The 13,837-nt window shown below is 35.4% G+C and overlaps 1 long non-coding RNA gene across 3 annotated transcripts; it reads right to left on the bottom strand.

The window, feature by feature from the left end:
• Positions 1-344: 344 nt before the first annotated feature.
• On the bottom strand, positions 345-13,580 carry LOC112727708 (uncharacterized). Of its 3 annotated transcripts, none has more exons than XR_003165957.3 (3): positions 13,444-13,580; positions 11,313-13,352; positions 345-668 (listed from the first exon to the last, which is right to left on the bottom strand). It is a non-coding gene; the product is annotated as an uncharacterized lncRNA (long non-coding RNA). The 3 variants fall into 3 exon arrangements; XR_011868719.1 differs by lacking the exon at positions 345-668 and having other exon boundaries at positions 11,130-12,474; positions 13,180-13,352; XR_003165956.3 differs by lacking the exon at positions 345-668 and having other exon boundaries at positions 11,130-13,352.
• Between the last annotated feature and the right edge of the window lie 257 nt (positions 13,581-13,837).

Raw genomic sequence — 13,837 nt, 5'->3', positions numbered from 1 at the left:
ATATATATATATATATATATATATATATATATATATATATATATATATATATAATTTACTTTTTAATAAATGTGCCATCCTTTGATCTTGTCTTTCTTTATGTTTAGCATGAGGACATGCTATTGTTTACGTGTGGAATGTAACACCCTACCATACAGAGACTTATGCTTAAGTCATAATTCAGAGATGGCAAGGTATTACGACCTCTAAAACAAAAATTTAGTATGTATAGTATTATGAATAATTGATTATAACTAGGAGCCTTTGTAGAAAAAGGGGTAAACAAAAACCGTAACTCGAAAGCGCAACACTCCGATCGATAACGTAACGAGCAAAGGATAAGCTAGCGCAAGATCATGTATATAAAGAGTGTCAAAAACGGGAATATCAAGACTCAAAGTCCGGCCGCGAAGATAACCGGTCCGAGCATAGCAATATATACATATAGTAAAATAAGGAAAACCCCAAGGAAAACCCAAAGGGACACAAATACAGAAACCTATTCTCCAAAACCTCCTATAAGAGGAGTCATCATAGTTTGTATTATTTAATGGAGATAAAAGTATCTAAACAAGATATATAACCCAAAACAGAGTCCCGAGAACAAAGGATCTTCGCTAATCCAGAAGTCTCCAGCATGCCTCAACGAGAAGCCTCACGTCCTACATCTGAAAACCACAAAATCCGCATGGGTGAGAACCAGAGGTCCCCAGCACGGTAACAGCTTCCACATATATAATACATAATAATAGAGGAAAGCCGAAGGCAATCCTAGAACTTCCCCCAGATAATATCAAAGCTTATAAACAAACTAAACCGTAAGTGGCAACTGACTAAAGATTCTTCAGTCTAACTAATACTTCCCTTTCCAATTCTTTCAGACCTCCCAACCACCAGCAGGAGTATAATATAGCAAACATAGTTATATCAGACAAGAGATTTACAAATAGGAACAGATAAGGCATTTAGACAATTAGCAAGTAATATGCAGTCAAATAGGCAATCTCAAACAATTCATGTAGTATGCTTATGATGCATGCCTGTCCCTAGTGGCTGATGATATCATCTGTCGGTTATAGAGCCAACCCGACAAGTCCTGGTAGCTAACCATTGGACTGTCCCTCTGTCGTGCATCCCCAACTCGAGTTATACTCATCATAAACTTGATCATAATCATGATCCATATCCATCACCCTCACTGGTGAATATTTATCCATCACCATCACTGGTGAATATTTATCCATCACCATCACTGGTGAATATTTATGGGGGCGAGCTCATCCGGGCCTTTCACAGTGCCCAGCCACACTTACGACATTGGGTTAACAGAGCTTCGAGTCTCAACCTGGAGCACGTGGTGGCTAGCCACTGCTACTACCCAGGGAAACCCTCATCTCCAATGGTAGAAGTGCAAACATTCACAATTTATTCAACAGCATATATGCATTTATACTTAGCCATAAACATGGCTCCGCCGTCACACGGCATAATCCAGCCATCCGGCTCACGGTTAAATCCATAACCAGCCAATTCATTAACAATTATGGCCCTTCGGCCCATGGCATAACAAGCACTTCCACTGCCATTCTCCGCATCTCACATAATCATCTTTGATCCTCAATAATCATTCATTTTTCCCCTTGCTTCACTCGCAAGTTACCACATTCACTAGTCCTTTTTCTCATGCTAGGCATATCATAATGATTTAAGACATAAGTGGTGAGATCAGAGGCTTAGAAGTATGAAATTTGGCTTTTAAAACTCAAAAATCAACTTTGGGATGAAAACAGGGCCACGCGTACGCGCACTCCACGCGCAAGCGTCATACGCGCGAACGCGCGGGTTGAAAATTAGCCAAACGACGCGCACGCGTCAGCCACGCGTACGCGTGGGTACTCTTGCGCCCCAGGCACAAAACTGGCACAACTCTCTGGAAAATGGCTGGGCATTCGATGCAGCGCATCGACGCGCTCGCGCACACCACGCGCACGCGTGGATGGTGCTTTTCTCGAAGAACGGCGCTTACGCGCCAAGTGCGCCTACGCGCGGGGGGTGATTCTGCTAAAATTTTTCTAAGTTAAAAGCTGCAGAATTCACAGATTCAACTCCCAATCTTCCGACGGACATAACTCCCTCATTTCAAATCGTTTTTCACCCGTTTTTCGAACGGCATGGACATCCCGGATCCAATTTCATTTCTAAACAGATTTGGCACAAATCAGAGATCCGTAGTCCAAGTTATGTCCCGTCAAAGTATGCCCAAAAACCATATTTTCATACAAAACCACAAAGTGCCATCTTCAAAACAAGCCACTTTCAACTCTTTTCAAAATCAATTAAAACATGCCAATTTCAACCCTTCTCTTTGAAATCATTCAAAATGTACCAAAATCAACAACAAACCATCCTCAACTCACATTGACCCTTTACCCAAAAATTCCCAAAATCACCATCTAACCATTTTAACACTTCTCAATCAATGGCTAAAGGACAAACACAATATCATATCATACATCCTCCCTCTTCCCAATTTCCAATAATTCCATTTCCAATCAACCATCAATATACATAATCATCATCATACTCACCATCAACATGGTACCACCCATCAATTCAACCTCAATCATTCATCAAGCATATATCACAACATGCATTTTCTCATATATCACACAATCAAGGCATCAATATTCATAATCACATATATGAACACATCATATATCTCAACCATTCAACAACACCAACAATTCAATGCCTATCTTAGGGCCTCTAGTCTAAGTATTTCCTACCACATTACATATTAGATACGGGAAACCGAAACCATACCTTAGCCGATTTCCCAAGCTCAACCGGGGCACTTCCAAACCACTTGTCCACAAGCTCTCAAGGTCTCAACACCTCCAAGAATAGATTTTATCACACAAAGCCCTCTCCCAAGCTTTCCAAAATCACCAATCAAGCTCCAATATTCACATATACACAACCTAAGCCACAATCATCATATCCATACACAACATCTCAATACCCAAACATCATAGAACAACAAATTACACTAGGGTTGAGAATCTTACCACACCCAAGGTTCAAGGAGACAAGATTAACCTTCTCCTTCAAGAGAGTTGGGTCCTATAACATCAAAGAATCCAAAATCTCAACATTTCACCCATGAAACTCGAAAACAAGGGCTGGAATTTCGAAGAGAAAAACGTAGCTTACCTCAAGATTGATTGTATGGGTTTTGTAGAGCTCTCCGCGGTGAACGCGTGGCCACAAACGGAGCGGCAATCGGAGCTCTAGATCAAAAGTTATGGTGGTTTGAAGATCAACCAAGGGAGAGAACTTGAGAGAGTGTTCTTCCCTTCCTCTCCACCATTTTCAGCGTGTGAGTGTGTCAAGTGAGGAGAGAGAGTACTGAAAACTAGGGTTTTGGTTTAGTTTAGTTGGGCCAAGGGCCCACTTTGGGTCCGGTTGGCCCGGTTTGGCCCGTTCGGTCCAATCTTGGTCCGTTTTCTATAAAATTGGTACCGAAATTCTCGTCTCAATTTCCTCTATCATATTTAGCCATAAAAATAACATTTTTGGCTTTTTAGAATAAATTCTCATTTATGGGTTAATTAGCCGTTAATTAACCGAATTTTACATGGAAGAATTGATAAATCCATATTTTACAATTATTTTGGCTTGAAAATAGTGGATTTTATCACTTACCTTGCATTTATTTCTTGAAATTGCATGCTTTTGTGAATTTCTTCATAATTATGCTTAATTATTAAAAACATACTTTTATGCTTTAAATTGCCAAATTTAATTCACTTTTATCACATTTGATGCCTTTGATATAGTTGTTTGAGTAATTCAAGGGTTAGAAGGCAAGGATGGCTTGGAAGGAGGAAGGAAAATCATACAAAAGTGAAAAATTCATAAAAAAAATGAAGATTGGACATTTTCTAGGTGTGCATATGTATGGCTTGTATGTACGCACGATTCGCAGCACGTGACTCACTTAAATTAACACGTGGATCGCGATTTCAAACCCATTTTAGACCCAATTCAACTCATTTTGAAGCATTTGAAGCAAGAATTCAAGGAAAATCAACCAAGTAGTAGAGGAAGTAGTGTTAGTTTAGATTTTCAATTTGGTTTAGGTCAAATTCTAGAGAGAGAAACTCCAATTTCTCTCTAGAATTCTAGGTTTCTTAGTTTAATTTCTCTCTATTTTTAGGTTTTGATCTTATTTTAGTTTAGTTTAGTTTTCTTTATATTTTCTTGTTCTAGTTTCTTAATTTGCCTAGTTTTTCTTATTAATTTCTCTATTTTGCTACTTTTTAGTTGATGAACATTGTCGAATTTTTGTTTGCTTTTAATGCAATTTGATGTTTTATGTTTTATTCATGCTTAATTGAGTTGTTATTATTGCTTTCTTGTCTTAGACAGTTATAGATTTTGTTATTATTGCAATTTATGGTGCTTTACTTTTATGCTTTTTAAGTGTTTGACAAAATGTCTTTCTTTGTTTTTAGAGTAGATTTTTGTATTCTTAACTTGGGATTGAGGACTTAAGTGACCTTGAATCATTAATATCCGATATTGATTCATGATTTAGGGTTGTTAGTTGATTTGGTTTCTACTAATGCTAATCTTCTACCAAATTAAATTGGGAAGTTGGTTAGAATTTATGGATTGAGATCAATTATACCTATTTGACTTACCCTCGATGTTAGGAGTTGACTAAATGGAATTAACTCTTCGTAATTATCATTTTTGTGGTCAATAACAAGAATAGTAATCCTTGGCTCTCAACCCTTGCCAAGATCCTTTTTGCACTTGAATTTTTTTTCTTTTACTAGTTAATTGCTTTATTGCTCTCAGTTTAATTTCTTTTGTCGTTTAGATATTGCTTTGTTCATTAATTCCTTACTATTTACATTTCTTGTTTATTGCTATCAAATTTCGATCTCTCATAGCCAATAATACGCACACCGGATTGCAATTTTGGGGGAGAACGACCCAGAATTTAAAACTCCTGGTATTTGATTTGAATTGTGATAACCTTTCTAAATTTTGATATGGTTATTTGCCAGTTTGAAACTATGCTTACAACGAATTCGAGTTTTTAATTCGCAAAAATTCTAAACCAATATTTAGCTCGCATCAACGGCAGTGCAAGGCCGGGAGGTGCCGTCGATGGAGCATTTGGAGAGGATGGGCGCGGAGGATTGGGGATAAAGCTATGAGAAGTGTTCTATGAAATGAGGAGCACGTAATGCCAAACCCTTATTTCAATATTTTTGACGGAATATTTTAAATAACAGACAGATCTTCTGTCTATAATAATTTAATTAAAACGCAATATTTTGATAATTTGAATATAGACATATTTTCTGTCGGTAATTATTTTCCAAGAAAAGACACTAATTTTTTCGACAAAAGTATCAATAGATTCTCCTTTTTGTCAGTAAGTTCATGCATATCCATTTTTCTTTGTTTTCGACAAAAATTTTCTCACAAAATATGTCTGTATTTTCGTGAGATAAAATATGTCAGAAATATCCGTATTTAATAAACATTTTTTTGGTAATGGGAGCAGTACAATACTAAGTTGGAATTGGGAGGAGCTCCAATATGGTGAGATTTTGTTGGAATTTGTAGCGGCATAACAAAGGTGAGAATAATGGCATGATGAAAGTAATGGCTAACTGTGGTTGTTGAGATGGCTGAGAGAGAGGAAAGAGTAGTGTATGATGATTATGGGAGAAAAGGTTAAAAAAAAGGTAAAATTAAAAAAAAAATATTCATTATATGTTAACTATAAAAAATTTGATTATAGAAATAGAATTGAAATTTATAAAAAATGTTAAAAATAAAATTAAAATAAATTAAATATTAAAAATATTTTTAAAATTTTTTAAAAAGTGAAGGACAAAAAGTATATATACTTTAATATATATTAACTCAGACCATGGCTAAGTTTACTGAAACTCATGTTTGAAAAATTTTCAAACTTATATATATGCAAGCTATAATAATATGAAGGATGGACATGTTATATCCTAGCTAGGGGGATATGACCCAGGTGTTCAAATTTTTATTAGGTTTAATTATTCTGTTGGTCTCTATAGTTTTACAAAATTTTTAATTAGGTCTCTATATTTTTTTCTTTTTAATTGGATCTCTGCACCAATTTTTTTTAATTAAGTCCCTTTTAGCAGTAATTGACTTAATTTTATAGGGACTCAACTAAAAAAAAAAATTGGTGCAAGGACCCAAATAAAAGAAAAAAAAAGTGTAGGGACCCAATTAAAAAAAAATTTTAGTGTATGGACTCAATTAAAAATAAAAAATACTGAGACCTAATTAAAAATTTCACAAAACTATAAAGACCAATAGAGTAATTAACCTTTTTATTATTAACAAAAAAGTTGTTGAATGTTAGTAGAAAGTCATAATTGCAAAAATAACTAGGATGAAAAGTAATATTTTTATCCCAATTAAATTACCTCTTAGTAATAGAGATAAAATAGAGCTAAGTAACTAACAATAGAAATGCCTGTAAAATGATAAAAAAAAAATTAATTTTTGATGAACAAATTCTAGGCTAGTGTAAAATTATTAGTGAGGTAGTTTATGCATGAAAAACTTCTCATGAAGCCACATTTTCTTTTCCTTTATTTTTCCTGAATATCTTAGATAGGCAGCAATATAATATTTGACCTATGTCCCCCAAGATGTCATCGTTCATATATTTGTGAATAATAATTAAATTCCTCTATGCTTATCAAGGAATGGTGTGAATGAAGGTTCTAAAAATTAGATCGAACCGATTAATCAAACTGATTTAATAAAAAATCGATGCTAAGTTTGAATTGACTCTTGAGTAAAATTGCCTAGAATTAGAATCGGTGTTAAATCGAAAAATCGTCCAAAAACCAGTGAATGGGACCAAATAAAAAATCAAACGGTTCTTAGATTCAGGCTAAAAATGTCGTTCTGGTTACCATTTTGATAAAAAAAAATTGTGAAAGAGAGACTAATAGATCAGATCTGAGAAAGGAGGGAGGAGGAGTGTGTAGTACTAGTTATCAACACTAACAATAATGAAGGAAGGAGTCACAATTGAGGCAACGGCGCTCATGGTAGAGGCAACACGAGCATTGGAAAAAGCATAAGTAGAATGAAGTTTAAAGAATGGGCCAAAGAGAGACAAGGACCTCTGGGCAAAATTCTCATTACATTCATATAGCCGCCGCTTTGGAGGTTACTGCATAGAGGAGAGATTCATTTAGCCGATTTAGGGTTAGAGTATTTAGCATTTAGCAATGGGCTTTGATTTTTTGCTCACCAAACAAAATCTTATATCTTCTTATTGAAAAGGTTTTGTTTTTGTGGAACAAATGACTGCAACCTCCATTCCATTGAATCTGATGTCATGCTGGAAGCAACTCGGATTTATGAAAAGGAGTTGGCAGAACAGAGAATTGAAGAGAATATTGGCAACAATGCCAACATGATGCTAGATGATGGGAGCTTTGATAACAGAGCCATAGAGACCCAAGAAGGGGTAGATAATGAAGAATGTCAATCTATCCTCTTTTATCTCATTCTGTCATCATGATTATTCTCTCTTGGAATTGTAGAGGGACGACTAGTGCTAATTTTAGTCACACCTTTAGAGAAACTGTTAGAGTTAATAAGCCGAAAATAGTTTTTCTTATGGAAACAAGGTGTAGTGGTAGGAAAGCCCAAGAAGTTATGCGAATAATAGGAATGTAATATAATTATGTTAAAGAAGCTTGTGGTTATAGTGGAGGAATCTAAATATTATGGAATGACCCTGGTTTAGATATTAAGGTGATTAGGTCTAAAAAATAATATGTTCAAATGGAAGTTAAGGAGGGTAACAAGAGAAGCTGGAATCTCACAGCTGTTTACGCTAGCCCTCAAGAGAATCTTAGAAAACTTTTATGGGAGGACATATATTCTTTGTCTCAAAATAATACAGGGGAGTGGCTGCTGGTCGGAGGTTTTAACGATATTTCTAGTCCATGGGAGAAGAAATGAGGGTCTAGAATTGATGTTAATGATTGTCGAAAATTCTTTAATTGGGTAACGAAGTGTGGGTTGATAGATCTGGGTTTCATCGGCTTAAAATTCACATGGAAAAGCCCCAAATGGGAGGGGCTAGATAGAGTGTTCAAAAGGTTAGACAGAGCCTTGTCTAATGCTTCCTGGAGGACTAGGTTCCAAGAAGCTAAAGTGGAGGTGCTATCCAGATCACACTCAGACCATCACCCAATTTTGGTCACTACAGACCCGCTACCTCAATTTAGAAGGGAAAAACCATTCAGATATGAAGCTATGTGAAGCTTACATCTGGAGTACATTGAATATATTAAGAAATTTTGGAATAACTATTCTATTCTGAATGCATCTCTCACAACCATCACAAAAAGCCTCCGAAGATGGAATAAAGAAACCTTTGGGAATATATAGAAAAAGAAGGAAGAATTAAGGAGAAGAATTTGGGGGATACAAAAGATGACAGCTATGGTAGAAATCCCTTTCTTGAAGAATTAGAAAAACAACTTCAGAAAGACCTGGATGATATTCTTGATCGAGAGGAGGTTATGTGGTTACAAAAATGTAGGGATGATTGGATTATAAATGGGGACTGCAATACCTGATATTTTCACACGAAAACAATTATTCAAAGGAGGAAAAATAGAATCCTTAAACTTAGAGGTACAAACGGCTTGTGGGTGGAAAATCAAGATGATCTAATAAAGATGGCAGTGGATTTATATAAGAATCTCTATAAAGAGGAAGAATTAGAATAAGCAACAATAATTATGCCAAATTGTTATTCTGATATGGAAAGTTGGAGGTGTAGAGACATGTGTTCAAAACTAACCATGACTGATATAAGGAAAGCTATTTTCTCCATTGGTTCCTTGAAAGCCCCAGGATATGATGGTTACCCAGCCTTCTTTTACAAAGAGCATTGGGATCTTATAAAATTCTCTATAACAATTTGTGAGTGCAGTGTGGACTGATCCAAGTATTATCAATCAATATAGCCAAACCCTCATCACGTTGATCCTTAAGAACAATACCCCTGAATTCATATCACACTTTAGACCCATTGCACTCTGCAACGTAAGCTATAAATGCATAAGTGAAATCCTAGTTGAGAGACTAAAATCGTGTCTGGATAAGAGAATTTTACCGTGTCAATCCAGTTTCATTATGGGAAGGAAGATCCAGAATAATATCCTGATAGTCCAAGAAATGGTGCATATTATGAAGAAGACTAAAGGAAGGAGAGGGTTCATGGCTATCAAGTTTGATTTTGAAAAAGTCTATAATAGGCTAAGATGAAAATACTTAGAGGAGTGTTTAAAAACTTCAAAATTCCTAATGATATGATTAACCTTATTATGAATTGTGTTACATCGGTGTCATATAATGTTCTTTGGAATGGAAGAAAAATTGAAGATTTTCAACCAACACGTGGCCTTAGACAAGGGGACCCTATTTCTCCTTATTTGTTTGTAATTGCTATGGACAGACTTTCACATTTAATAGAGAAAAAGGTAAGGGATCGGAAGTGGAAACCCATGAAAGTGGGGAAGATGGGGCCTATATCTCACATCTCTTATTTGCAGATGATTTATTAGTGTTTACAGAGGCCAACCAGGAACAAATCAAGGTGGTTTGTGATGCTATGGATGAATTCTGCGAGGTTTCGGGCCTGAAAGTCAGTGCACAAAAAACCTCAGTCTCGTTTTCCCGTAATGTCTCTCAAAACAGCAGAAAAGCCATTATGGATTGGTGTAACTGTAAAGAACTTCCTAACTTGGGAATGTACCTGGGAGCTAATTTCAACAATCTTAGAAAAGGAAAGGAGAAATTTAAAAATGTGCTATAGAGGATTCAAAATAAACTAAAAGGCTGGAAAGCTCAGTGCTTATCTTTGGCGGGTAGAATTACACTTGCAAAATCTGTCATTACCAAGGTTCTGAAAACTGAACTGGTCATCGAACTACTCTAATTACTGGTTTACTAGTTCATAGGTTCAACCGTTTCAACTGTAGTTGAACCGAAATACTGTTTTATAATAAAATAATAAATAAAATATAAATAAACATATTAAAACATAATTATATTCTAATATAAACTTTAAAATATCATCCAAATCAAAAGTACTACATAAACCAGAATGTTATGATATCATTCAAATACAAACTCAAAAGTCAAACACCAAAAACAACCAACCAAACATAAAATACCAACATCCAATTGATCCAAGTTTGTCATTCAATCTTATTAGTCATTTGGGATTTTCATGAGATCAGCTTGACTTATTCCGTTGGATAACTTTTAGTAAGGTATAAATTCAAGTCAATATATGAAAATGCAAACCAAAAACTAAATGTTTGCAAAACATTTCATTGATCAAATGCTGAAATGCGGTGACATCAAATAACAACCAGCAAGCATCGCAAAGCAAAAGAATCATATTCATCTTGGAACGATACAACACAACCCTACCCTAATCAATTAATCAATCAATGCTTCAAAAATTAATCATGCTTCAAGCAATCAACAACAAGGTTTAGAACCAATAATTAATCAATGTTTCAACAATTATTATTACAAAAAATCCGAATATAAAATCCAGTAACCCAATAACAAAAAATAAAGACAATTTCAATCTCAAGAATCATAATAACACCAATAATTTAGCAAATTAACAAATTAACAATTTGATAAGAACAAAGAAACCCAATAATCTCAATTTCAAGTTTCAAGAATCACAACAATTTAACGAACTAACAAGTACAAAATCCAAATAGAAAATCCAGCAACCCAATAACAAAAAATAAAGACAATTACAATCTCAAGAATGAAGAGTCACAATAACAGCAACAATTTTGCAAATTAACAATTTGAGAAGAGCAATGCAACCCAATAATCCCAATTGCAAGTATCACAACAACTATTTAACAAATTAACAAGTACAAAATCACAGGTTCACAAGAACCCACAACAAATCACTCCAACCTAATAATCTCATAAGTCAAAATTATTCAATAATAATTCAACCTAGTAACAAGTTACAACAACAAAATTCACAACTTAACTAACAATAATTATTCATAATTATTCAACAATCATTCAACAAAGTTCACAGTTCAGTTCACAGTTCATAGAAAAATAAAAAATTTAAATCATAGACATAGCTCACAGTTCACGGTTCACAATTTACAGAACTTCACAGTAACAACAAATTATTCAATTATAGTTAAAAAAATTACCTAGAAGCTATAAGCCTTGAACAGAGCACGCAAGAGGGAGACACCATGACAAGGTTCACCTTCGAATGGGCTTCGAACGGCCTTTGAACAGGCAGTGGCTGCAATGGAACAGAGCTGGCACCGACAGACAGTGACTGCATGATGGAGGCTTCCACGTTCGCACGGTGGCTGTGCAATGGAGGGGAAGGAAGGTTGTGACGGCTGCTGCGCGATGAAGGGAAAGTGAGGGGGCAGGCGGTGGCCCTTCAAAGCTGGAAGTTCCGACAGCGGCAGTAGCAGGCGATGGCTGGATGGACGTGAGGGAGGACTAGGAGCTCTGGAGACTGGACTAATGGAGTAGATGAGTAGTGGAAGAGTTAGGGTTCATTGATTCAGAATCAACGAAACGGCGCCATTTGCTTCCCAATTCAAAAAACCGGCCGGATCACGGTTTGGTTCACCGGTTCCCGGCCAGTTCAACGGTTTAATAGCAGTTTTTGAAATTGTCGGTTTTTGCATTTAACCGATTCATTTTTTGCAATGGTTCACAATTCGACTGGTTTTCAAAGCCTTGGGCATGACCCCTATTGCCAACTATGAAATGCAATATACAAGACTACCAAAAGGGGTGTGCCAAGAAATTGAGAAAACACAACATAATTTCATATGGGGGGATATAGAACAACAAAGGAAGATGTATTTTTTGAACTGGATAACTCTTTGGCTTCCCAAGCCTTATGGTGGGTTAGGTTTCAAAAATCTCAGTATAATGAACGACACATTTTTGGTAAAAATCTTTTGGAGGCTTCTAACAGAGAAAGGTCACTATGGAGAGAAGTGATTCAAGAGCTATATAGTGTATAGCAGAGTTAGAGGAGTGGCTTAACCGGCAAAAAATCGAACTCCCCCCTATGGAAGGAGCTAGTTAAGCTTGGGTCTTTCCTAAAGGAAAACACACATTGGTTGATGAGCAAGAGTGATCAAGTAGAGTTTTGGAATGACAAATGGATAAAAGAAAAGAATGTTCTAAGGCAGGCAACAAGTAAGAATATCCCAAATGATCTAATACATTTAAAAGTCAACACTTATGTAATGCAAAATGGTGGCTGGAATATAGATATTTTAAAACAATTTTTTGATGAGGATGGTGTCAGAAGTATTAATAAAGTCCTAGTACCCAAGCCTGAAAATGATGAAGATAGTATTTGTTGGGATCACACACCTCACAAAAATTTCACAATAGCATCAGCTTATCAACAAATGGCCCAATTTAATATAGATAAAAATTTCCTATAGAAGATCATATGAAAATGGAAGGGACAGGAGAGGATTAAAATATTTATTTGGCAAGCTATATATGGATAACAGAATCCTCACATCTAGCAGAAGAGTCAGATTTTTGGAAACATCAGATTTATGCCAAATCTGCTAGGGTCAATCAGAAACAACTATTCATGCTCTAAGAGATTGTCCTGGAGTTTCTTCTCTATGGGTAAAGCTTCTAAATCCTAGCTCTATCCCTATCTTTTTTATTGGCCAATTGAAAAAGTGGATGAAACTTAACTTAGAAAATGAGTTAGGAAATTCAACTCAAGGAAAATGGAAAGATTACTTTTTAACTACATGTTGGTGGCTATAGAAATGACGATGTATAGAGATCTTCTCTCCCCTGAATAAGAGGCCTCACAACACTCTTGATGTCATCAAAATTCAAATACAAAGAAACACAGAAGCTTACAGAAAACTAAAGCTCGTAAAACACTGTAAAACAGAGAACATCCAAATAAAATGGCAACCACCTCCTCAAGGTTGGGTTAAACTCAACATAGATGGATCTATAAAGTCAACAAATTCTAAAGCATCTTGTGGAGGGCTACTAAGAACTAACCTGGAAGAATGGATCGGCGGCTTCAAAACTAGATTGGAGAAATGTGATATTGATCAAGCTGAAATATGGGGGATGCTCCATGGCCTCCGTATGGCATGGGACATGGGTATGCGCAGAGTGATAGTTGAGACTGATTCAAAGATAGCATTCTAGTATATGGAAGAAGTTCAAACCTGCAGTAGGAATACCGTGGTTAAAGAGATAAGAGAGATGAAGAAAATGCTATGGGAATTAAAATTCAAACTCATCTATCGCGAGGCTAACCGCTGTGTTGATTGGTTAGCAAGGTCTAATGTGGATAATGAAGAGTTTTGTTTTATGGATCTCCCTCTTGAAAATCTTGTTCTACTTCTAACGGAAGATATAAGTGAAAGTTTTGTAACCCACGCTATAGAATTATGTTATAGCTAGTTATTTTTTTTGTCCTTTGGTGGCCCCTTTTTTTATATTGAAAAAAAATTTATCATAAGTTTTTTTTGTCTTGTCTAAAAAATACATTTTGTCCATTTTTTTAATAATATTAATATAATACATATGATTTAAACTAAATATATATTAAAAATTAAAGTATATAGAATACACTTTTGTTACAAATAAAAAATTAAATTTAAAATTTAATAAAATTGATAAATATTTTTGTATAGCATATAATATATAT

Source organism: Arachis hypogaea, chromosome 12, assembly GCF_003086295.3.
Source record: "Arachis hypogaea cultivar Tifrunner chromosome 12, arahy.Tifrunner.gnm2.J5K5, whole genome shotgun sequence".
Taxonomy (NCBI): Eukaryota; Viridiplantae; Streptophyta; class Magnoliopsida; order Fabales; family Fabaceae; genus Arachis; species Arachis hypogaea.
This window is presented reverse-complemented; position numbering and strand designations above follow the sequence as displayed.